This window comes from Oryctolagus cuniculus, chromosome 1 (genome assembly GCF_964237555.1).
Source record: "Oryctolagus cuniculus chromosome 1, mOryCun1.1, whole genome shotgun sequence".
Classification (NCBI taxonomy): Eukaryota; Metazoa; Chordata; class Mammalia; order Lagomorpha; family Leporidae; genus Oryctolagus; species Oryctolagus cuniculus.
Window position 1 is genome coordinate 194,935,271 of NC_091432.1, and position 27,616 is coordinate 194,962,886.

The following is a 27,616-nucleotide window of genomic DNA, read 5'->3' on the forward strand; positions in this document are numbered from 1 at the left end:
AAAAAAATGAGAGCAGTGCCTGAAACAATTATAAAACAAGCACATATGGCTTCTTTTAAGTCGTTTTTCTGTCTAGCAGCTGAAAATGAAATCCTAAGAGAGTTCACTCCAGGAAAATATGCTTTCATACAGAAAACAGCCACATTTTTCTCTGGAGGTCACAGAAAAGTTGATCATAAAGTTACAAACTTCATGTAGTTCAGATCCCTTCTACAGTTCTTCAAGAATGAGTTTTTGGCACATGAAGTAGTTAAAAAGGCAAGAATATTTTCTGTGATGATCCCAACAGGCATTGGCCATTAAAGAGCATATGGGTCAAATTCTTAAAGTAAGTTGAAAAGTTGCCCAAATAACGCTATTGCTCCATACACAGAAATCATTTGACCATCAATGTGAGCCAATAAAAGAAATAATTGTTTTAGATGAAGAAGGTTGGTGAAGAAGTTTGGTATCATTTTCTAACTTCTGGGACAGTGCATAAACCTTAGCAAAATAGCTACTATTATAGGTCCTTGAGTCATACTGCCTGCATTTAAATCTTAATTCTCCCAAATAACAGCTGTGTAACTTTGGGCACATACCATGAACATCTTAAGACTCTTCTAATAATAGTAATCTGTAATGTATTTTACAGTTTAGGAGATGCTTCCATGTCTGTCATTTTCTTTGTCCTCACAGTAATTGTCTTGGAATGATGGAGTAATCATTTCATTCTTCCATTCAACATATATTTATTGAGGTTTTACTTTCTGTTCAGGTATAATGCAGTAAGAAAGGTGGACAAAGTCTGTGCTTTCTCATTGAGATGCCTTCTATCAAAGAAAAATAGACTGTGACAAGAAAATGGAGAAATACACATGATAATTTCAAATAACTATTGTAAAGAATTGAATTAAGACTGGGAGCTGAGTCAGGTTTGTATAAGGTGAGCAGTGAATATCTCCTGCCCAATGAAAAGGTGTTATTTAGGAAGAGAATTTGAATGAAGAAAGAAAATAAAACACAAAACCAGAGTGGATAGGGGAAAGGATATTTTCCCAGGTCATTGCCCTATGAAATAAAGCATTAGGCAAGTTTCACTAACAGGTAGGTAAAGTCAATCAAAGATAGTGAGGAGTGGGGCTGGTGCCGTGGCTCACTTGGCTAATCCTTTTCCTGCAGTGCCAGCATCCCATATGGACGCCGGGTTCTAGTCCTGGTTATTCCTCTTCCAGTCCAGCTCTCTACTGTGGCCCGAGAAGGTTATGGAAGATGGCCCTGAACCCGCAAGGGAGACCAGGAGGAAGCACCTGGCTCCTAGCTTCAGATTGGCACATCGCCGGCCGTGGCGGCCATTTTGGGGGTGAACAAATGGAAGGAAGACTTTTCTCTTTGTCTGTCTGTCTGTCTGTCTCTCTCTCTCTCTCTCTCTCACTAACTCTACTTGTCTAATAAAAAAAAAAAAAGATAGTGAGGAGAGTGAGGATGGAGAGAGAAGTTGTTGGGGAGATAGCCCATCAGGGATCTTTATGCAGCTTTGGAAAGCAGTTTTGTCATCAGTAAGAGACATTTCCAAGGTCAGTCAAGAGCCAGGACTGGTACCTGGATATTCTCACTCCACAAATGTTTATTTTCCTTCACAAGACATCTTGACTGATAAACCTGGTCACTGAATAGAATCTAACAACAACAAAAATCTTAACACTTCAGAACATCCTTGTACAAAAACATTTCTATCTTCTGATAAGTTAACAATCTTATCACCATCAACAATTATTAAGCACATACAACATAGCAGTATTCAGCTATGTACTATATTTAAAAAAAATTGTGTGTTCTGGGAGCTGCATTTTGGCATAGTGTGCAAAGCCACCACCTGAAATGCTGACATTTCATATGGGTGCCGGTTCAAGTCTCAGCTGTTCCACTTCCAATTCGGCTCCCTGCTAATCACCTAGAAAAAGCAGTGGAGGATGGTCCAAGTGCTCAGGCCCCAACCAAGTGGTAGCTCTGGATGAAGCTCTTGGCTTTGACTTGGCCCAGTTCTACCTGTTCCTGCTTTCTGAGGCATGAACAAGTGGATAAAAGATCTCTTTCTCTACTCTCTCTGTAACTATTTCAAAATAAATTAATAAATCATTCAAAAAAATCGTTTAAAAAATTGCTTGTCCTGGGGTCCACACTGTGTTACAACAGGTAACCTGCTGCTGTGATGAGGGCATCCACATCAAAGTGCCAGTTTGAATCCTGGCCATTCTGCTTCTAATCCAGGTCTCTGTTAATGTACCAGGGAAGGCAGCAGAAGATGACCAAAGTACTTGGGCTGTGCCACCCATGTGGGAGACCCAAATGGGATTCCAGGCTCCAATTTCAGCCTGGACCAGCCTCAGTATGGACCAGCCCCATTCATCGCAGCTATTTGGGGAGCAACCAGCAAAGGGAAGAGATATATCTCCTTCTCTGTCTCTCTCTCTCACCAGCAAAGGGAAAATAGATCAATCTTTCTCCCTCTCTCAAAATCTCTCTCATCTCCTACTCCCACTAACTCTGGATAAAAAAAAATGGTCTACCAATAAAACTGTGGAGATGACAATTAAGTGCACTTATTAAACAATGTGAAACTTAAGGCTAATTAGAAATTTACTTATTTAAAGTAATTAATCTAAAACTGGTAAGCCTAGCATGGGTATGAAGTTTCTTATATGTGGTCATTTGAAGGTAAGCTACCATAAGTACTTGTGAGACTGTGTGAGACTATAAATCCACCTTCAGTTCGTGAGACATGACCCAGGCATCTTTTTCAAATATTTTCTTTCCATGGTAAGAACTTCTAGAGGTAAATTCTCATTGTGATAAAGTTTATCATAGAAGGAACAAAAGATACACAGCACAAGTCCAAACTATGATTAAGCAAGGATTCTATTATGACTCCCAGTAGGCTCATGTTTATCCCACTTGAGATTAAAAACGGCTGGGAAGGGGAGGCAGGCATTTGGCCTAGCAGTGAAGATGTCACTTAGGAGGCTGATGTATCTATCAGAATGTCTGGGCTTCATTTCCAGCTTAGGCTCATTACTCATTACATTCCAGAACCTGGAAGGCAATAATGATGACTCAAGGGATTGAGTTCTTGCCACCCATCTGTGACACCTGGATTGAGTTCCTGGTTCCCAGCTTCAGCCCATTGTAAGCATTGGAATAGTGAACCAGAAGATATGTGCTCACTCATTCTCTCTATCTCCATCTCAATGTTTGTCTGCCTCACGAATAATTTTTTAATTTGACAGGTAGAGATATAGACAGTGAGAGAGACAGAGAGAAAGGTCTTCCTTCTGCTGGTTCACCCCCCCACCCCAAGTGGCCGCCACGGCCTGCGCTGCACTGATCCGAAGCCAGGAGCCAGGTGCTTCTCCTGGTCTCCCATGTGGGTGCAGAGCCCAAGCACTTGGGCCATCCTCCACTGCCCTCCTGGACCACAACAGAGAGCTGGACTGGAAAAGGAGCAACCGGGACTGGAAAAGGAGCAACCGGGACTAGAACCCGGTGCCCATATGGGATGACGGCGCCACAGGCGGAGGATTAACCAAGTGAGCCACGGCGCCGGCCCAGCAAATAATTTTTTAAATAACTATTTATTTATTTGAAAATCAGAGTTACAGAAAAAGTGAGAGACAGAGGTGAATCTTGTATTGAGTAGCCTATATTAATTTGGAGTAATCCTTGATGAGGATTTTTACTGTCATATTTTTTAGAACTACATTTGCATTTATGAGATAAATAGAAGAACATTTTAATACTTTCACATTTGTTACCTAATGATTGTATCTACAGGTTCTGGAGTCAGCCTCTATGGATTCAGATTCTAGCTCTACTATATGATAGCTGTTTAACTTCCATTTGCTTTGCTTTTTTCATCTTCAGTTGGAAATAATAATAGTACCTAGTTCATTACAGTACTCATCTTGATCAATAATAATATACATGTAAAACATATTTAGAAATGTCTGAAACATAGCCATGAATTAACTCCAAAAATTACAGTTGCTATTATAATTATCATTATTGTATTTTGTGCATTTCAGCATAATATTTTCTAATAATTGTAATCTGACTCAATAATTGAGCAACCCTACAGTAAATGCTATAGGAATTATGTCAACATTCAGGTGAATTCAGTCCCATTTTCCTGCATTTTTAATTAGCATTCATCTGAATCATGTTTTCTCCCATATGTTATTTGAATACAGCATAACAAATGTTTAAAGTAGTCTGCAGTTTAATTGTCAGGAATCAATTATGACTCCTGAAGTTTTCCCATTGTTCCAAAATAAAGATTTTTTTTCTGGACATTATAGCATAAGAGTCATCAGTCATTTTTACCTGTTTCCAGTATAAAACAAAATTTTGCTATGAACTGACTCTGTATTTGCTAAGCGCGGTTTAGTTTTTATCACAGAAATAAATGATAGACTATGTTTTACAAAGTTCCATTTTTCTTCTCCTTTCCTAGTGGTTTTATTTTTCTATTTCTGTTTTTTGGTCTATCTGCTTATTAACAAAATTGAAAAGGAACTCATAAATCATTCCTGTCAGTAGTTAGTGCAACAGATGCTAGAACAACAGAGAAGGGGCAAAACAGCTTAAGAGTTTCCTTTGTCAAAAGGCAAGGTCTTGGTATAGCATAAGTTTCTCTTTAGAAATCTGTGTGAGTGATGATATTCAGTTACAATTTCCATTTTTTAAGATAAAGCATATGCTAAATTCTATTTTTGCCTTCTACACCACTTTTAATTCTGTGGGTTTTCTTTGATTCATGGGAGAAACAGAGAATAACAAAGAGAAACACAGAGGGAGAGCATTCAAGCTTCCATTCTTTGATTCATTCCCCAAAGGACCACCATGGCCGGGACTAGGTCAGGGCTGAAGACAGGTGCTAGAAACTCAATACAGATATCCCACACGGGTGGCAGGGAACCAATTTCTTGAGCCATCACCACTATCTTCTGGGGTCTGCACTGGCACGGTGCTGGAGCTGGGAGCTGGGTCCTGGAATGCAATCCAGGCACTCCAGTGTGGAATGTGGGTTTCCTAACTTCTAGACCTTTAAGTAACTGCTTGCTTCCTCTCCCAGTAATTTAAAAGCCTTATCCCACTGTACAAATGAGGATATTGGATTCCAGAGTTTCAAGTGAGTCACCTCATTGGCTGAAGGGGCTGAGCCAGAGGAAGGAAGTCTAAATTCTGATGCAGACACCCTCACATTTCCCATAGTATTGTATCTCCATTCATGTCTTTCACAGTGTTTTCTCCTCTGTTGCAAAAATTACTTCAAGAAATTTATGAGCAATAAAATTATAACTATGATGGTTTTAGATTACATAACACAAAGAATTCCTCAAGGTTAGCAAAAATGTCCTATTCATATTCATATTGCCACATCTGAGTTGCTAATCAAAGAAATTAATACTTAACACACCCATTGAGTGACTGAACTAAAAAACAAACACAAGAAAAGCTGAGATACATTATTCCTTGATGAAAAATAACTATAGATTTTTAAAGATTTCTTTATTTATTTGAAAGTCAGAGTTACACAGAGAGAGAAGGAGAGGCAGAGAGAGAGAAAGAGAGAGAGAGAGAGGTCTTCCATCTGCTGATTCACTTCCCAGTTGGCTGCAACGGCCAGAGCTGGGCCGATCCGATCGAAAGCCAGGCGTCATGAGATTTTTACAGGTCTCCCACATGCGTACAGGGGCCTAAGGACTTGGCCATCTTCTACTGCTTTCCCAGGCCATAGCAGAGAGATGTATTGGAAGTGGAGCAGCTGGGACTTGAACCAGTGCTCATGTGGAATGCCACCACTTGTAAGCAGCAGCTTTACCCACTAAGCCACAGTGCCAGCCCAGATAACTATAGTTTTCAAAAAGCATTTTAAAATATTTTATTGGGCATCTTATCAGAGCTAAATATACAACGCCTCTTAATCAATGTAATTTTGGAACTTTTACAAGAGGAAATTTTATCTAAAATTGACTGTTTATATAACATGGAGAGATTAAAATTATATGGTGTCCTTAAACACTCTTGATAACTTTAACCTGGCTATTACTTCCTGATGGCTGATTAGAATTGGAGCCACAAATCATAAACAGGAATCACCAGCAAAACCAGCAAGTACACGTCGAATGTAAACATTATGAAATAGCAGCTCCTTAAGCCAAAAAAGCAATAAGTACTGAATTTGGTCAAAACCAACAAATTTGTAGAAATTAAAAGGGAAATTATAATGACAATTGTCTTCATATGAAATTCATTTATTAATGGCAATTAATTTTGTCTTTTAATATTCCACTCCTGTTAATCTGGTAATAAAATAGTGCAGTCTGGGTCTAGGCACTTACTTGGTTGTTTAGACTCAATAGGTAAGAACAAGGGACAGACAGGTATTCAAGGATTGTTGGGAGCTTGCACTGTGTAAAAGCAACCCTTTCTAAATACAATTCTCTGTGAGCACACTGACAAATTCTCTCACTGATTTAATGAAAAGCTCCCAAGTGAGATGATATTATTAGGAATGGTGCAAAGGAGCCCCTGTGAGAATGGAAAAAGAAAATAGTCCAGGACAGATATTTTTCTAACTAAAAACTGAAAGCATCACATTTGTATGAGCCATTGTACTGATGAAGTTCTCTCTGATACGCACCCTTTTTTTAAGCAAAGGCACTGGAAGTATCATCTCAAGAACATCAATCAATTGCAATCCTTAAAACATCAAGTACTCACAAAGCACACAGTCTCCTTTTGCTAAAGCAGAAGCAGCTCAATTCATCTTCAGCTAATTATGCAGATCACATAGGTGAAACATGGCAGCACTATTTTTCATTTAAAACTCTTGCGAACTTGGCTAAGGAAATGAAACCATGTTCATAATCATGGAAGGGAGACAAGGAATTTTAGGAGCAGAATTTAATTATTGTTACAGACAATAAACCAAATTGTGAGTTTAGATTCAATGGCCCTGTTCATAAACTGATAGGTGGCAGTTTTGTCTCCACTAAAAATGATCAAAATATTGACAATCTTTCCTAGTATTTTGATCAAATATTTTGTGATGTGAATCATTTAACAAAGGTTGGAAACTGTGCTCTGAGAAGCTGCACAGTATGATTCCAGTGTGTTTCCATTTGGGTCAGACCCAACCAGTTTCCATTTGGGTCAGACATTTGTTTCCCTTCTACTAGAGTTTCATGTAAAGTTCCTCTTCCAGGCTAAATGAGAGGGAGCTGCCTTCTAGTTGTTCCATTCTGTTCTAGGGTAGATGACTGAGCATGAAACTGGCTGTTTCTAAAATTAGCATATTTTATAACAAAGGTAGCCATCATGGGAGGGTAGGTGGATTCCTGACACTTCTTCAGTATTGTTAAAAAATATTGCGAATTGATTTACAAGCATAAGAACAGTTGCCAAATTTTTACTTCCCAATGTTATTTACCCAAATTAAGATTTTGAAATAAAAGCCTTCATGGAGTTTATTTAAAACCATTATAAATTCCATAGACTGATGTAAGGACTTCTGTTCTCTGGAAAGTAAACACAATATGAACAAATACAGCAACAAAATTGATTCTAAATCAAACAAATGCATCATATCAGTTCCCTGACTTACAGAAAACAAGAGACCTCACAGGAGTCTGGATTTAGAAAGGTATTCTTTGTAGATTTACAAGAAGTGGGTTTTTTTGTTGATAATCAAGTTTAAAGGAAAAATGCTGCTGGGTAGATGAGCTCAAGATTAAATGGATCAGGATCAGATAGAAATTTCGAAATGATTTTTTTCTGTTCTATTTGATCTTCTCTCTGAAAATAGCTAACTTAAGAACAAACATATTGCAAATGCACAATTTTTAAGCAACAGAAAGACAAGTGAAAATCACAAGGTTGGTAACATCTGTTTGCTTTGAAACACACATGAATACACAGATACACACAGCGAAATAATGTCCTTATTCCATTTGTACTACTTTTTTCTACATCAAATACAGGATCATGGTTCTGATTTTTTTTTCTTGTGAAATAAGACTCCCAGAAATGTTTTTAAATTTACACCTTGCTCAAACACTTCAGAAAATTAGAACTATGCCTAGCTTTTAAGAAAGCTTTGAGGAGAATTCAGGAATTCTGATTATACTATCATCATTAAATAGAAAATATAACACCTTGAAATGCTGTGTGATAATTTTTTAATTTATCCTTAGAAGTCAAATTAAATAAAAAGCAAAGATGATTATAAACAATCTGAGAAGAACACAAAATACTCAAACATTTGTAAAGGTAGTCTGTTCTATTTCTCTGTATAACTTTATAAACATCTCAGAACAAATGCATTTCTCCATTTGACAAATTACAAAACAATGATCTGTGGCAGATACCAGGCACCAAAAAATCAGCAAACTTTACCTGTAAATATGCATAAATTAAAGACTGAGGCTTACAAAGCAACTTAAGATTTATGGAACTGGATGGAAATCAATTTAAGGAATTATATGAATAGTTCTAAAAATACATCATGCAGAAGATATTTACAACTAATTTCTGTGATGCATTTATGATATTTTATAGGACTTTAGAACATGTCTTTCGAATGAAAATAGAATGATCAAGGTTTTGTTTTCTTAATTTCTACATGGAACTGTAAATCCCTTACATAACTGGACTTTTATGTTATACAAACGTTAGCAACCATGATATGCTACAGTATCCAAACACTGCATATAGTATAATTCATCCTAATGAACTCTCTTGGTCATGCTAACTATGCATAACAGGGTGAGGAACCAAGTTAGAGAATCAGAATGGTGTTCTCTTTTTGTCTTCTTTCCTTTAAGCTACTACAGCAATCACCAGTCTAAGGCAATATCCTTCTTAAGGAGCAGGCCAAGTCAGTTTTGTTTTCTTGACAGTTCTTATTTCTAGGCTCATCTTGCAAGCCACTAATTGTCACAGGCTTGAAGGATGCTAACAGGCAGTGAAGAAACAAGAAAAGGAAACACTATGTCTATGTAGCCCAGTTCAAGTAATTTAAGAAAATTGTGTATGTGTTTGTGTGTGTAATCTTGTAATCTTTCACAAATATGAACATACTTATACCTACCCCATTATTTGTATTTCTATAGCATTATTTCCTAGGCATGATTCGTTCACAGTATGACTTCACAGGAACACTTCATGGTTCAGATACGGACAAATGAAGGTGGAATCACACAAAAGAATCTCCTGCTTAATATTAGCAAACTGCTTGTTGAAAAAAAATACCCTGTCAGATAACACCACTTGGAATTCATTTCCATTATTATAATGGGGAAAATTACATTGTATTATGTTAGCTTCCCAAACCTCTAACCAATTTCCAATAAAAAACCTAACACAAAGTAAACTGCCTATATCAAGGGACCCAATTCCTATAAACATAATTCAGCAAGACAAAAGAAAACGATAAGGCCAGCATTGTGGCATAGCAGGTTACCAAAATGGAAAGATTCTCAGTATCATCTATATATAGAGAGAGAGAAATATATATTAACCCACATTGAGATATACTTTATTTATTATAATGGCTAATACTAAAAATATTAACAAATCAAACATTGGAGAGGACTGGGAGTAACAGGCACTCTTTTCTATTGCTGGTGAGTGATATCTATTGCTAGTGGATAGTGTCAGAAATTGTTTCTCATGTCAATGACCCATCAGCAACATTTTACTCTCAAAACACTGCAATGTCACTTGATTAATTATGCCATGCTTATGTTTGTTATTGAAGCTATTCATATTTCTGTTAGTTTCAATGTCAGTTTCAACTGAAAAAAAATTATGAATTGGAGATATATATTTAATACTCTGTGTAGGTTAAAACAAGCATAGATGTGAAGTAGTTGCTTCATGTTGTCTAGTAGAAATTACATGAATTTAAAGGGTAAAAGTTGCTTATAATTTAAAGTATATTGCACCTAGTGATATTAAAATCAGAAAATCTTGGGAAGTCATTCCATCCAAAAAAGTTTATTTTCCTTAAAAATTTGTTTTTACTCCTGAAATTCATATGAAAGTAAAAATAAAATTCTTGAACTTATTTAGGTTTCCTAAATATGTACTGGTCAGACTTGCAATGTGACACTAGATACAGTATTAATTAATGAGAGTCTAAATAATAGGAATCCATAATGAAATTTATATTTTGTCAGTACTGTATTATTTTGTTCTTTGAAAATTGATCACAATTAATTGCATGTTATACTGGAATACTTCAAAAACATTATGGGAAAATAGAATTAAAAGATGAGTTTAAGGGGCCGGCACTGTGGCATAGTGGGTAAAGCCACTGCCTGCAATGCCGGCATCCCATATGGGCGCTGGTTCAAGTCCCAGCTGCTCCACTTCCGATCCAGCTCTCAGCTATGGCCTGAGAAAGCAGTAGAAGATGGCCAAGTCCTTGGGCCCCTGCACTGGCATGAGAGACCCTGAAGAAGCTCCTGGGTCCTGGCTTCAGATCAGCGCAGCTCCAACCATTGCGGCCAATTGGGGAATGAACCAGCAGATGGAAGACCCCTCTCTCTCTCTCTCTTTCTCTCTGCCTCTCCTTCTCTCTGTGTGTAACTGAATTTCAAGTAAAATAAATAAATCTTTAATAAAATAAAATATTTTTAAAAGATGAGTTTAATTTGATGCAAAAGATTTTTGAAAAGCATGCATACATTTTCAATGATTCAGATTTTACTAGGACTTTTTGAAGACCCCTTGTATTTAATTACAGTAATAATTAAAATATTTTATTTATAATAAATTCTGTTGAAAGGCCTTTATAACTTTGCAAGCTATTTTATCTTTTGAGTGTGTATGTATGTAGAACTGTGATTTTTTTTAATGTGTCTTTGCACAGATATTTGACATAGTGGTTAAGACACTTCTTGGGATATCTGCATCCCATCTCAGAGTACCTGGGGTTCAAGTTCCCCATCCAGCTTCCTACTAATGCATACCCTAGGAGGTGGCAAATGATGGCTTAAGTACTTGGGCCCCAGCCATTATGTGGGAGACCTGAACTGAGTTTGGTATTTCTGGCCAAGCATCAGCTGTTGTGGGCATTTGGGGAGTGAAAAAGAGGATTAGAGAATCTATCATCTATTTCTATATATGCCTATCTATCTTTCATATATTTCTTTGTATGTCTGCCTCTCAAATAAGTCAAAGTTACATAACATGTAAAACATTTTAAATATCGATGTGAGCTATTATTATTATTATATAACATTAGATATATATTGGTATTTGAAGCCAAAATATTTCTTCATTCAGTTAAATAAGATGTATCCACAATTTATATATGGATTTTAATGAATACTATTAAATGTGAATATAGCAAAACAAAGTCATCTGAGATCTTTTCTCACCTCATCAGTAAGGAATGTTTCCAAAATTAATTAAACTTACTGCAAAAGCTTATTCTGCCTTCACTGCAGAGCAGTTCCTTATCCCTGCAGGACGTGACAAAATTCTGAATCTTTATTCTTCAACAGAATTGAGTGTGAAAATTTAAATGCACTGCTGCCATCATTTAATTTCAGAATTTCAAGTCCTAAATGGACAGTTTTCATTTTGACTAAGTGATTTTATTCCCTTTTACTTTCTCTTTGATGGAAATTTTATTAACTATCCTCATAGACTCCAAATTCTATTCCATAAAATAGTCCAGTATCTTTTCTCAACTATTGATTTAAAATCCCAGGTAGACAGAAATACATTAGGATGCAATTGGGTACCAGAAAGTCAATGCCTTTATTCCAGTATTCTTTTTTACCTAAAATCAGATGTTTGAGCCAAATGATTAATATTTAAAATATGAGAAGGACTGAGTCTTTGGAATCAAACTATATTTTAGGTATACCATTTGCATAATGTTCTCTGCCTATCTTATCATAAATCATGTTTAATATTTGAAAGCTGGCTGAGTGAATAGTGCTATCATGAGCACTTGAACTTGTCTCATGGCAAAATAAAATATATTTTCCATATTTTCCTGATGCACTAAGTGAAATTCTTGAGATGTATACTAATTTGCAGCAAGAGGGATGCCCTGGCAGCTGTATGCCATGCATAGACCCTTTGTCTCAGCACTGAGGTATTTCATTTATTTTCCATACAACATTTATTATTAAAATCATCTTCTATATCCCCAGAATTATGTCAGGCACTGAAGTGGAGTGCTCACAAAGTGTACTAAGATCCATAAGGGAGAATGAGGGGTCAACCCAAAAAGCAGAGAGTGTGACTTCCTGATTTAGGAATTAAACAAGACCATGGGCCTGTAGTGAAGAGGAAAACTCCTTCATGTTCTAAGCCTCAAAAATCATCAGAAAGCTTAACATTTTTAAATAAAAGAAAGATCAAATATAAGAATATATAGATATATTTGTTTACATTGTCAAAAGAAATGCCAGAACGATAAAACAGTCAAAGTAATATAAAATTGGTTATCTCCCCTGGTAAATGGAGAAAGGATAAGAGTAGGAGTTTACTGTATAAACATTTCTCATATGATTTTGACTTTTGAGTCATATAATAATATTACTGCAAAAATAGTAATTCATAGCACACACTTCTGGGTATTCACTGAAAGAGCGGACATTCCACTAAGCTACAGTGGCATCATTCAAAGATGAAAGCCATCAGAGGAAAAAACCAACAACTACCTCCACAAATGCCTAAATATAAATGAAGAAATTCCAGAAGTAAGAATAAAGAAGAAAACATGACTCCCAAAGGAACACAATAACACTCCAATATTAGAATGACAGATGAAGAAGTTGATGAAATGCCTGAAATGGTATTCAAAAGATTGATCATAGGATTACTGAGAAGCAATGAGATGCAAATCCAGAAATTTAAAAATCCATACAAGACATGAATGAAAATGGTTCCCATGAAATTGATATTTTAAAGAGAAATCAAATGAAATATTAGAAATAAATAATTCAATAGGTCAAATAAAAATATAGTAGTAAGTCTTAAAAACAAACTTGATGATGCAGAAGAAAAACTAAGCTAGAAAACAGATCTTTGGAAATTTTTCAGTTAGACAAAAAAAAATTAGAAAAAATTAAAAACAGTGATGAGATTTATGAGATACTATCAAGAGACCCAACGTAAGTCTTAGGAGTTCCTGAAGGTGTGGACAGAGAGAATGGATTAAAAAGCCTATTTAGTAAAAAAAAAAAAAATACAGGATACTTCCCCAATTTTGAGTAAGAAAGGGATGACCAAGTACAGGAAGCATAAAGAAATCCTACTAGACATGACCAGAAAAGATCTTCAACATGACACGATGTAGTCAAACTTTCTATTTTAAAACATAAAGAAAATATTTTAAAATGTCCACTAAAGAAATGCCAGGTTACCTTCAGAAGATCTCCAAATAAACTCAGCTGACTTCTCATGAAAAACTCTATAGGCCAGGAGAGAATGGAGACAATAGTCCAAGACTTAAAGAAAAAAAACTGTCAACTCAGAACACTGTACTCTGCTGAACTCTCATTTATGAATGGAAGTGAAATAAAGACCTTCCATAACAAACAGAAATTGAAAGAATTTGTCACCACTCATCCATACCTACAAAAGGTGCTTAAGGATGTGCTATACAAAGAAACACAGGAAAATAGTTATTATTACGAAAGAATGTGAAGGCAGAAAATCTCCCAGTAAAAGTATAAAGGAAATCTGAAGCAACCAATAGGAATATTAATGAAAAAATGAAAGGGCCTAGTCATCACTTATCAATAGTAACCTTGATTATAAATGCCCTAAATTCTCCAGTTGAAAGATACAGAATGGCTAAATGGATTAAAAAAATAAGACTCATCTATATACTGCTTAAAAGAAACACCTCATCAACAAAGCATATGCACACTGAAATAGAAAGAATGGGAAAAGATATCCCATGCTAATGGAAAGCAAAAAATAAAAGATAAATTAATAAATAAGAGCTGATGTAGCAATCTTAATATCAGACAAATAGACAAAATAGATTTAACACAAAAACTGTTAAAAGAGAGAAGAGCATTATGAAATAATTAATGGATCAATTTAACAGGAAGATGTGACTATAATAAATGTATATTCATCCAAATAGAGAGTTTCTGGCTATTTAAAAAAAATGGCCGGCACTGCGGCTCACTAGGCTAATCCTACCCCTGTGGCGCTGGTACTTCGGGTTCTAGTCACAGCTGGGGTGCCAGTTCTTTTTTTTTATTTTTTATTTTTTTGAAAGGCAGAGTGGCCAGTGAGAGAGAGAGAGAGAGAAAGATCTTCCTTTGCCGTTGGTTCACCCTCCAATGGCCGCCACGGCCGGCGCGCTGTGGCCAGCGCACTGTGCTGATCCGATGGCAGGAGCCAGGTACTTATCTTGGTCTCCCATGGGGTGCAAGGCGCAAGCACTTGGGCCATCCTCCACTGCACTCCCTGGCCACAGCAGAGAGCTGGCCTGGAAGAGGGGCAACTGGGACAGAATCCGGCGCCCCGACCGGGACTAGAACCTGGTGTGCCGGTGCTGCAAGGCGGAGGATTAGCCTAGTGAGCCGCAGTGCCAGCCAGGGCGCCAGTTCTGTCCCGGTTGCTCCTTTTCCAGTCCAGCTGTCTGTTGTGGCCCAGGAAGGCAGTGGAGGATGGCCCAAGTCCTTGGGCCCTGCATCTGCATGGGAGACCAGGAGGAAGCACCTGGCTCCTGGCTTTGGATCAGTGCAGCGCACTGGCTGTAGCAGCCATTTGGGGGGGTGAACCAATGGAAGGAAGACCTTTCTCTGTATCTCTCTCTCTCTGAATGTCTAACTCTGCCTGTAAAAAAATGTTAATAGATCTAAAGGAAGACATCACTCCAATACAATAGCAATAGGGGACTCCAACACCCCACTTTCATCAATGAACAGATCAACCGGGCAGAAAATCAACCAAGAAGTAACAGAGCTAATCAACACTACAGACCAAACAGACCTGACTGATATCTACAGAACATTTCATCCCACAGTTGCACAATACACTTTCTTCTCATCAGTGCATGGAATTTTCTCTAGGACAGACCATATACTAGGCCATAAATCAAGTCTCAGCAAATTTAAAAACAACAAAAAAAATCAAAATCATGCCATGCATCCTCTCTTTCTACAATAGAATGAAGCTAGAAAGCAATAATTCAGGAATCTAGATCGCATGTAAGCACATGGAAAATGACCAACAGGGTCCTTCAGTGAGTCCAGCAGTGAGTCGAAGAAATCAGAAGAGAAATTTTAAAAATTCTGGAAATGAATTAAGCTGACAATACAACATATCCAAACTTCCTGCCAAAGCAGGAAGAGAGAAGTATATAGCAATTGGTTCCTACATCAAGAAATTAGAAGGGCACCAAATAAATGAGCTATCAATGTTCGTCAAGGACCTAGGATAATAACAACAAACCAAACCCAAAATTCGTAGGAGAAAATAAATAATTAAAATTAGGGAAGAGGGGCCAGTGCTGTGGTAAAAGCTGCTGCCTGCAGTACCGACATCCCATATGGGCACCAGTTGGAATCTACCACAAATTATGCCAATCAAATTGTACAATATTGTTTAGTACTCAGTCTAGGCCATAACTTCTGCTGGATTAGTTACCAGCAATGTCAGGGATAGGTCCGTAATCAAGCAGAGTCTCTGTGTCTGAACCAGCCTGGAAGTGTTGCATTGGCTCTGCAAAACTTTAGATGCTCACTCTCCGTGTTATCTTTTAGGCTTCCCCATCTTCCACAATTGGGTAATATTAAAATTTCCCTTATTAAAATTTTAAATTTCAATTACTGTTGTGCTATTAATTCACTGGATGTCAAGACAGAAGACGGTGGCCATCTTGCATCCATGTGTGATATATTGATGAATATAAGTTAATGGGCACCTTCCAAGCACCAGATTCTATACTAAATCCTTTACAAATGCTATTTCCATTTGCTATTTGCAATTGTTAGCACTATAATAAGATATCATTGCTTCCTTTAAGAAATGAGGAAGACAAACCTCTCCCAGCTAACAACACCTCCCTCAAATGACCTGCCTGTTGACCAATTAACTAGAAATCAATGCATGATGTGTCAGTTCTCATAGCTTAAGTTTTTTTCATATCAAGTCGAGCTTTTATTCATTTACAGCTTCTAAACAGTAAATCTGAAATCAGTCATAGGGAAGAACAGCCAATGAAACTACTCTGAGTATCACTTGCAATATGAGCTAAACAAAAACTGAATCCATAAAAACAGTACTTACCTCATAAATTCTGAATCTCAGTTGGGAGGCTGAGCATCTCCAAAAGGCTCAGAGAGGCAACCTGCGGAGAATGCCACAGTAAAATGAAGGTTCTACTAGTTCAAATGAATCCCAGAGGAAGTGAGACTGCATGCTGCAGGTTCTATAGAAACAATAACAATCATTTGAGGAATGAATACAGCGCTTCAGTTGGGAGATGGGCAGATATGATAAATGTCTTCCAAACGTTTGAGTGGTGGTGTTATGGGGAAGATGCAGGGGAATGTGACACGTTGTTCCAGAGCAGCATTTGCTGCTAAGTTACCTTAAGGACTTCTTCAAAAACTCCCTGCCTGGCATTATGGTACGGTGGGTTAACAGACTGCAATGCCAGTATCCCATATGGGCAATGGTTAAAGTCCTGGCTGCTCCACTTCCAATTTTGAAAAAAAAAAAAAAAATACCAAAGTCTTCTAAAAATCAAATTGTTGGGGCTGGCACTGTGATGTAGCAGGTAAAGCTGACACCTACAGTGAAAGCATCGCATATGGGTGCCAATTCAAAACCTGTGGCTCCACTTCCAATTCAGCTCTCTGTTACAGCCTGGGAAAGCAGAGGAAGATGTTCCACGTCCTTGGGCCACTGCACCCACGTGGGAAGACTCAGAGGAAGCTCCTGACTCCTGGCTTTGGACTGGCACAGCTCCAGCCATTACAGCCAACTGGGGAGTGAACCAGCAGATGAAAGAACTCCCTCTCCCCTCTCTCTCCTCCTCTCTCCCCTCTCCCCTCTCCTCTCTCCCTCTCTGTATCTCTTTCAAATAAATAGGTAAATATTTTTTAAAAGTCATATTGTCATTCTTCCAATACAGGGACTCTGGTAAAAAATGAGTTTTAATGGTATTACACTAGATATTTGTATAGATCTTCCTAGGCCAGACCAAAACCAGGAGCCAGGAACCCAATCCAGGTCTCTCACATGAGTGGCAATGACCCAAGTACTTGAGCCATCACTGCTGCCTTCCAGTGTCTGCATTGGCAGGCAGCTAGAATTGAGAATGGAGCCAGGACTCAAACCCAAGCCATGTCTTAATGGTAAACTGTCCACCCCTAATAGTGTCAATTTTGGATCAGACACAAACTTTGAAATGTCACATAAAAAGGCATAAATAAAATTTCACTGAGATTTTAATATTTCAAAATCTCCAATCTAATATTCTAATCATATTTAGCATTGACTAACAGAGACATTCAGAAACATATTCCTCAAATACCAGGAGTTTTGAACATTGTAATTGTTTTTGTTATCATTAAAAGTACCAACACTTGAAAACATTTGCAATTCCTAGAACCATATGTAAAATACTGTCTTTAAAGCAAGTAATATTGTTGCCAACCAATTTCCATTGTCTTATACCTATACACAAATATATATTTAAAGGTAATGTTGAAAGCTCTATCTAATTATTTTAATTCATTGTAAAACTTCTGAGTAGACTACAGTGAGGACATTGATGATCCAGTAGCTAGTTGGTTAGTACTTAACTAAATCAATAAAATAAGTTGCTACTTATAAATTAATTGAAAAACAGAAGAAATGAAATACAAGGTGTTAAATTTGAAAGCAATACATTTAGAAAGTGAAAGTATAAAAAAACCGGCACCCCAGGTTCTAGTCCCGGTTGGGGCGCCAGATTCTGTCCCGGTTGCCCCTCTTCCAGGCCAGCTCTCTGCTGTGGCCAGGGAGTGCAGTGGAGGATGGCCCAGGTGCTGGGGCCCTGCACCCCATGGGAGACCAGGAGGAAGCACCTGGCTCCTGGCTTCGAATTGGCGCAGCGCCGGCCTTAGCAGCCATTTGAGGGGTGAACCAACGGAAGGAGGACCTTCCTGTCTCTCTCTCACTCTCTCTCACTAATTCTGCCTGACAAAAAAAAAAAAAAAAAAAAAAAAAAAAACCATATCTACAACTAAGTTCTAATCAGTGCTTTCACTTAGTTTTCTAATTCAGATAATTTTTTTAATAGTTTTTTTTTTTTTTTTTTTTTTTTTGGCAGGCAGAGTGGACAGTGAAAGAGAGAGACAGAGAGAAAGGTCTTCCTTTGCTGTTGGTTCACCCTCCAATGGCCGCCGCGGCCGGCGCGCTGCGGCCGGCACACCACGCTGATCCGATGGCAGGAGCCAGGAGCCAGGTGCTTTTCCTGGTCTCCCATGGGGTGCAGGGCCCCAGCACCTGGGCCATCCTCCACTGCACTCCCTGGCCACAGCAGAGAGCTGGCCTGGAAGAGGGGCAACCGGGACAGAATCCGGCGCCCCAACTGGGACTAGAACCTGGTGTGCCGGCGCCGCTAGGCGGAGGATTAGCCTAGTGAGCCGCGGCGCCAGTCTAATTCAGATAATTTTAAAGATAACCAGGACATGTTGAGTTCTTCAACTATTGAACAAAATTACTAGTTTATAGTGGATAATATGCTAGTGTTCCAATTAATTGGTGTCTGTTCTACAGTGAAGCCTCTTCTAATGTTTCCAGTGTTTTTTCCTTTCATAGGATTGGCACTGAAAAATCCAGAAAGTAGTACCATTTATATAAATATTTCAGATTTCAAATACTAAATGGTGCAAATGTAAAAGTCAAAAAAGAGAAATAAGAAGAAAACCAAGCAATTTGTAACAGAATGAGCACAGGTCTGGAGTCTGGGTCTCCAGTCTGGCCCAGGATCTGCCTCTTTAACTGGATGAATAGAACTGGATAAATCATTGAGCACTGGGAATTTTTTTTCTTACATAAATTGAAGGAATTAGTGACATATCTAAAACCATCCTATCTCTAAACAATGATTAATCTTTAATCCTAAAACAGGTGCCTAAACAGAAGCTGAAAATGTAGATTCAGAACTCAACATTCCCTTTTATCATGTAATGAGGCATAGTAGCCACCAGTTACCTCACAACTATCTAGCATTCATACCTTTTTTTTTGTAGATTATTCTCCATTGCACTATGTCACAGGCACTTTGAACTGCTCATATCTTCTCATATGTCCAGGTTCCCATTCCTAGGTTCATCACAGCTAATTGCAAAGAGGTCAAACCGATTTTTATACAGAATGGGGCCATTTATAGTGGTGAGATGAAAGGATGCAATTTCTACTGTTAGTGGGAATTATTTTGTTCCCTTATGAATATCCTTGAGCATATTCTCTAGGAAAATGAAGTTCTGAGTATGAAGCGATAACTGTTTACCCCAAGCAACACACTCCAATGGCTTATTTTTTTTTAAGATTTATTTTATGTATTTGAAAAACAGAGTTACAGACAGAGAGAGGTCTTCCATCCTCTGGTTCACTCCCCAGTTGGCCGCAATGGTTGTAGCTGTGCCAATCTGAAGCCAGGACCAAGGAGCTCTTTCTGGGACTCCCATGTGGGTGCAGGGGCCCAAGGACTTGGGCCATCTCCTACTGCTATCCCAGGCCATAGCAAAGAGCTGGATCAGAAGAGGAGCAGCTGGGACTAGAACCTGCACCCATATGGGATGCTGGCACTTCAGGCCAGGGCGTTAACCCGCATTAACAGCGTCGGCCCCTCCAATGGTTTCCTGAATTTAATTGATATGATATGGAGTCATACAGGGCTTTGGGAAAAGCACTTATCCCTACGACGATTGCATGCAATTTTAAAATATTTATTTATTTATTTTGAAAGGAAAATTGGGGGGGGGGAGGTAGAGAGAGAGAGAGAGGGGTAGAGAGAGAGAGTTAGTCCAGGCTGAGGCAGGGGCTCAATTATTAGGTTATTATCCATTGCATCCAGGATGCATTAGCAGGAAGAGAGATCGGAGGACTCTAATGAGCACTCTGATAAGGGATATAGGCATTTAATATGACAGTTTAATCTGCTGTGCCACATGTATGGCCCAAATGCATGTATTTAAAATGGGTTAAGTGGTTTTCAGTGGAATAACAGAAGTTAAGAGGAATGTTCTGTTACAGGAATTCTTTTCTGTTCTTTCAGAGATAGTGTGGGCTCTAACACGAGTGCATATGAGCAGCCAGTAGTAGTGGGAAGAACACAGAGTTCCACACACTGGACTGAGAGAAACTCAGGGAGAGATAAGGGTGTTGTGCATGAAAAGGAAAGACATGTGGCAATGAACTGTCAAAATACAGTATTCTCATCAATTGAACATCTAGAAATTTCCTTCAGTCTGAAAAGATTTGGGACACAACTCTTCAGTAAAGAAAGTAACAGATATCTAGAATGGGGCCAGAAAGGGAGAGGATCTAACATGCCACTGCGATAATCAGGAGAAAAATGGGGAAAATATTCTCTTTAGTCTTATGTGTCGCTCCCCGTCTTCGTGGAGGAACGACACAGGACCCTGCGTTGTTCTTTCGTCTGCTCTGCCCTCCCCGGGTTTGCTGCTGGTTCTTCCCGGGTTGGCTACTGTCCCTTCCACCTCTGTGGAAGGGCGGTTCCCCCTGCCACATTCCCCAGTTCCGCGGGGGAGCGGCACACCGCCGGCCGGCTCTCTCGGGGGCTGCACAGGTGTTCCTTCAGATGTTCCCCTTAGATGTTCCTGGTGCATGTTGTCTCTCTCCCCCTTTATAGTCCTCCTCCGCCAACCCCAACTCGGCTGCCCACACGCCGAGTATGCTGCTCTCCTCCAATCAGGAGCAGGTCCCACAGTCTATTGGTTGAACTGGAGGCAGCTGTGTAGAAGCTGTTTCCCTTCTCAGCGCCATATTGTGGGAAAGCAGATGCATAGAATAAGTCTTAATTCCAGTAACTTAGTCTAGTCCGAGTTGCTCCCAGTTGCTCCCCACATTATGAGAGTCTGAGACTCAATAAAATTCTCAGTTAAGAAAGGGAGACTTCAGTTCTACCATTTACAAACTATGATTATTGTCATTTAAATCCTGTTCAAAAGCAATAGGTAAGCTTTGGAAGAATGAAAAATCCCAGAGGCAAATTCTGCTAGCAAACCACTTATTTTGTCATTCTAAATGGATATATTTCAAGTTATATGGTTTTTCTTTTTTTCTTATTGGAATAAAATATACATACATATAGTACACATGTACATACACATGCATATAATACAGATAAAGGAGGTTTAGGTCCTCTGATCACACTAATAATGAACACTCAAATTACTTTTTTTTTTAAATACAAAGCTTGACCTAAATGTATTATAACATATGTAAAAAAGGTTTTTTTTTTACTTTTTCTTTATATAAAGGGACAGATTTCATGCATTTCATATATAGAGTTTTAAGAACATAATGACACTTCCCACCCTACCCTCCCTCCTTCCTTCACTCCCACTCTCCTTTTTTTCTTATTTTTCTTTTGATTTTTACAATGACATATTTCTTTTTTTAATGCCATCAGTATTTTAGCTTTTGAAATTTTTAATTGAAGGTAAACAAATTTCAAACAATTTATAAATACAGATTTAGGAACACAGTGACACCTCCTACCCTACCCTCTCTCCAGCCCATGCTCCCAACCTTCCTCCTATTTCCTCTCTTATCCCCTCTCAATTTTTAAAATGTTCTACTTTCAATTTACTCTATACTCATAAGATTAACCCTACACTAAGTAAAGATTTACTTTGTAATCATTAGCTTATTCCTACAGTAAATAAAGAATTCAATAAGTAGCAATTAAAAAAATGACAAAAGCTAACACTTTTCAAATAATATCTTGTTCTAGGCATGCACACACACACATACACACACATACACAAACTGTTTAATATAGAAACCTACAAGGCAACTATTATTAGGTACAATTTACGAACAAATAACCCAAATCACAGAAGGGTCAAGTAATTTACCCCGTAATCAACAGAAGAAAAAAATAGGGTATGCATTCAGATATATATTACACCAATCCTGTGCTTTTAACATTATGCATATTTCACATTTGCAATAATCATTGCTATTCGGGGAGAAAAATTGCTCTTACACCCCAAATTTCAGTGGCTTAGTGTAGAAACACTACTGCTCACTCATATCATAGTACTGTGTGTGTGTGTGTATGTGTGTGTAGGCAGGTGCTGTGTGTGTTATCACATGTGTACTGAGCCAAAAGGGGCAATGGGCATTGAGCATTTCCAACTTACGAGCCACCATTTATCGCAGTAGTCTCCAGCATCTCTATAAAAGGAAAAACAAAATAGATTGTTTGAAGATGATTTTTTATCAGGAGTGAAAATATAGCCTATTTTTTTCATTGACCTGACATCAGTCCTTACCCTACTTCATACTTCCAAGATGCACATTGCTGTGGACCCAGAAAAAGCAGGAGATACACATTTCTGTCACAACAAGACAGGAGCACATAGTGAAGAAGTTAAAACAAATGTAGAGAAGTGACACCACCTCCCAGCATTGTTATTCACCAAGGATTTCTCTTTATTATGAAGAATCCCATTTCATGCTTTTCTACTTTGGTAAATCACAAAATTGAGTTTAAAATTGTTTAAAAATGTGAGTGATCACCAGAAAACTAAGAAGCATTTGATGTTGATGATCAGAAGTTGGCATTTGCCCTAACACAAACAGAATCTAATTCTAGTTTATTAACATTATCTGTGCTATTTTTCTTCTTGGAGAATAGGTTCTCATTTCTTACAAGCTGTTCTTATTCTAAAAAATGCCAAAATGCTGAGTATTTTTCCAAGTATATGGAAATATTCATAAACTATACTACTGTGAACTATTTTCTTTAATATTTATTTCAAACTAAATATAAAATCACAAAATAACAAAGAAACAATACATGTGTTTTGCCTTGCTATAACTACTCAATTCTAATACTTACCTATTCAATAATGAGTGATTTATATGAACAGTTGTCTTTATATCCCTACTGAACAAATATAAATACAGCAGTTTGAAAAGGGAATATAAATGTAAAATTCATGAATTTGCATAAGTGTTATATTATAATAAAAGTCCCACTCATTAAAAATTTTATTCATATTCAATAATAAAAGTATCTTGCTGTTTAAATAGGTATATTTAAATAAATGAAACATTTTTCAAAAGGAATATCTTTCTTCTTATAAAACTCTGTATTTACACCAAATGAGATCATTAGAAAGATCACTGCAACATACTAACTATAAACAATTGTTAAAGGGGCCAGCATTGTGAGAGAGTGCACTAAGCCTCTGCCCATGCCGCCTGCATCCCATATTGGCACTAGTTCGAGTCTCAGCTACTCCATTTATGATCCAGCTCTCTTAGCTATGGCCTGGGAAAACAACAGAAGATGCCCCAAGTGCTTGGGCCCTGCACCTACATAAGAGACACGGATGAAGCTCCTGGCTCCTGGCTTCAGATTGGCTCAGCTCTGGCCACTGAGGCCATTTGGGAAGTGAACCAGCGATGGAAGACCTCTTTCTGTATCCCCCTTTCTCTGTAACTCTACCTCTCAAATAAATTTAAAAAAAAAAAACTGTTAATTTAAATCTGTAAAAATGTGATATTGTAAATTTTCAATATAGAGAAATTAGAAACCAGAAAAATAAAACAGTGAATTAAGAGAGAAATTTAAAAGCTGAAAAAAGTGTATGATTAACTCAATGTGCTTTGTTTTCAGTAAGCAGGGTCTACAGACTATGAAAATAACACCAAGCCTGGCAAACATTTAAGATAAATGCTTATTATTACTGCTAGTTTTTCCCAACATGAGAGAATGGGAAGTGACTTTGAGTTTAGAGTATTTACATTTTTTAGACAAATATACAATAACAGTATTTAATACAATGAAAGAATGTTGGTTTAAAAAATAGATTTTTGGAGATCCTATTTGCTGACCGTGAGGCCTTTGAAAAGTCACTGAAGCTCTCAAGAGTTCCATTAATCTATATCCAAAAATGAGAAGGAAAGAGTCACCAAGAGATACATTGTGAGCCTTACTGAAGTAGAACAAATAAAACATGTGTAACACAACAGGTCATATATTATGATGTCCATGAATTTGTTATTAACATCATTATTATCACTCCAAAACATTATCTACCTTTATCTTTCCATTTCTCCATTTTGGCATTAAAGTAGAAATCTATTTTATTTAAAACACTTGGTTAAAATAAAGATGATGGGAAGCAAAAGGTAATATAGCCAGGAGACCTCTAGAAAGCCTGCAGGTGCACTCCCATTAGAATTACATCACTACATTGATAAGAGATATAAGAGACAATATCTATAACATCTTCAAACAATGTCAAGCTGAATATTGAAAACAATTTGTAATTGATAAAAATATATCTGAAATAGATGCAAAAGTCTCAGAACTCTGAGCCCAAAATAACAAAAATGTAATTCTTCTGGGAAGAATGCAAACTGATATCTTCAGGGATGCATAAATAGTAATAGATATTCAATGAGCAGAGGAGACAGAAAACATTATTACTGAATGATTCCTGGGAATATTAATGAGAAACAAATTAAATGTGAATTTATATTGAAACATAAGAGCAACAAAGAATGATGAGAAATGCTAAAGGCCTAATAAGAGCAAAATATTTGTTCCAGTTGAGTCAACCGATGGGATTTATGATTATGTGATTATTTGTGGGCAAAGCTGTTTTCTGAGAGAAATACCTATACAGACATTTGTGTTTCATCTTTGAAAAATGTTCATACCTTTGTCTATATCTTAACTGGATTGGCTTGTTGTTATTGTTGAGTTTCTTGAGATCCTTATCAAATGCATAGTTTTCAAATGTTTTGTCTCATTCCATTACTTGTCTCTTCAATTTGTTGAGTATTTCCTTTGTTTTCTGGAAGCTTCTTAACTTTATGCAATCATATTTGTCTGTTTTTGCTTTCATTTCCTGTGCCTCTAAGATCTTATCCAAGAAGGCTTTTCCTAGGCCAGTACATTGCAGCATTTGCCCAATGCTTTACTCTAGGAATTTGATGGTTTTAGGTCTTAATACTAGATCTCTGGTCTACTATGAATTATTTTGTTTTATTTATTTGACAGGTAGAGTTATAGACAGTGAGAGAGACAGACAGAGAGAAAGGTCTTCTTTCCGTTGGTTCACTCCCCAAATGGCCACTACAGCTGATGCTGCACTGATCCAAAGCCAGGAGCCAGGTGCTTCTTCCTGGTCTCCCATGCAGGTACAGGGGCACAAACACTTGGGCCATCCTCCACTGCCCTCCTGGGCCACAGCAGAGAGCTGGACAGGAAGAGGAGTAACCAGGACTAGAACCCAGTGCCCATATGGGATGCTGGTGCCTGCAGGTGGAGGATTAACCAGTGAGCCACGGCGCTGGCCCCATAATATGAATTAATTTTTGTGTGGGCTATAAGTAGAGGTCTTGTTTCAAGCTTCTGCATGTGCAAATCCAGTTTTCCCAGAATCATTTCTGTCCTTTCTCCAGTGAATGAGTTTAGCTCACTTGTTGGTGGGTTGTAGACATGTGTTAATCTCTGGGATTTCTACTCTGCATGTCTATTTTGTAGCAGTACCAGGCTATTTTGATTGTAACAGCCCTGCAGTACGTTTTGAAATCTGGTATCATGATGCCTCTTTGTTTTTGTTGTTTAAGATTGCTTTAGGTCTTTCATGTTTCATATGAATTTTAAAATTATTTTTGGGACATGCTCAGGCTGACTTGCCCCAAGTGGTGGAGTTGGAAGCATACCAGGGGATTCCAATTCAATCCCATCGAGGTGGCATGTACCAATGCCATCTCACTGTTCCAGGTGATCAGTTTCAGTTCACAGTTGGTCATGGTGGAGGGACTGGGAGTCAAAGGGAGCACATAGACAAGTCTAGTACCTGCTAACGCTAACCGATGGAGTAAATAAAGGGGAGAGTGATCCAACATGGGAAGTGAGATACTCAGCAGACTCATAGAATGGCAGATGTCCTAAATAGCACTCTGGCCTCAGAATCAGCCCTAAAGGCATTTGGAGCTGGCTGAAAAGCCCATGAGAGTATTTCAGGCATGGAAAGCCAAGACACTCTGGCAAAAGATCTCTGCGAGTGAGATCCCAGTGGAAAGAACAGGTCATCAAAGAAGGAGGTACCTTTCTCTGAAGGGAGGAGAGAACCTCCACTTTGACTATGACCTTGTCTAAACAAGATAAGAGTCGGTGAACTCAGAGGGCTTCCATAGCCTTGGAAACTCATGACTGGAGCATGGGGAGATTACTGATGCCATAGACAGGAGTGTCAATTGGTAAAGTCAACAACAGGAGTCACTGTGCACTTACTCCTCATGTAGGATCTCTATCCTTAATGTGCTGTACATTGAGATTTAATGCTATAACGAGTACTCAAACAATATATTTCACTTTGTGTTTCTATGGGGGTGCAAACTGTTGAAATCCTTACTTAATGCATACTAAACTGATCCTCTGTAAAAAAAAAAAGAAAAAAGAAATTATCAATTCCCAACTTGACTCTCACTGGGATTAAACATGACAATAGGTCTGCTCTGATTTCATCATCATTTAAAAAAAATCATCTATTATTTTTCACTTTATGTTTCTGTGTGGGAGCAAACTGTTGAAATCCATACTTGATGTATACTAAGCTGATCTTCTGTATGTTAAGATAATCGAAAATGAATCTTGATGTGAATGGAAGGGGAGAGGGGGTGGGGAAGGGGAGGGCTGTGGGTGGGAAGGACGGTATGGGGGGAAGCCATTGTAATCCATAAGTCGTACTTTGGAAATTTATATTCATTAAATAAAAGTTAAAAAAATATTTTTCTGGTTCTGTGAAGATTGTCCTTGGGACTCTGAATTGAACTGCACTGAAACTGTAAACTGCTTTAGGTAGTATGGACATTTTGAGGATAATATTTTTTTCTAATCCATGAACATGCAAGATTTTTCATTTTTTGTGTTTATTATTTTTTCATTAGTGTTTTGTAATTTTCATGGCAGAGATTTTTCACACTCCCAGTTAAATTTATCTCATGGTCCTTAAATTTTTTGTAGCTTTTGTGAATGGGGCTGATCTTGGAAGCACTTTCTCAGAAACTGCATTGTTGATGTATAAGATTGTTATTAATTTTTGTGTGTTGATTGTATATATTGCAACTTTGCCAAATTCTCTTATGAGTTCTAAGTTTTTTGTTGAACCAGCAAACAGGGATAATCTGATTTCTTCCTTTCCAATTTGTATTTCATTGATTCATTTCTTCTTGTCTAATGGCTCTGGATAACACTTCCAGAACTATATGGAATAATAGTAGTAAGCGTGGGTATCCTGGTCTGTTTTCACATCTTAGTGGTGGAAATGCTTCCAACATTTCCTCATTCAATATGATGCTGGTGTGGTTTTGT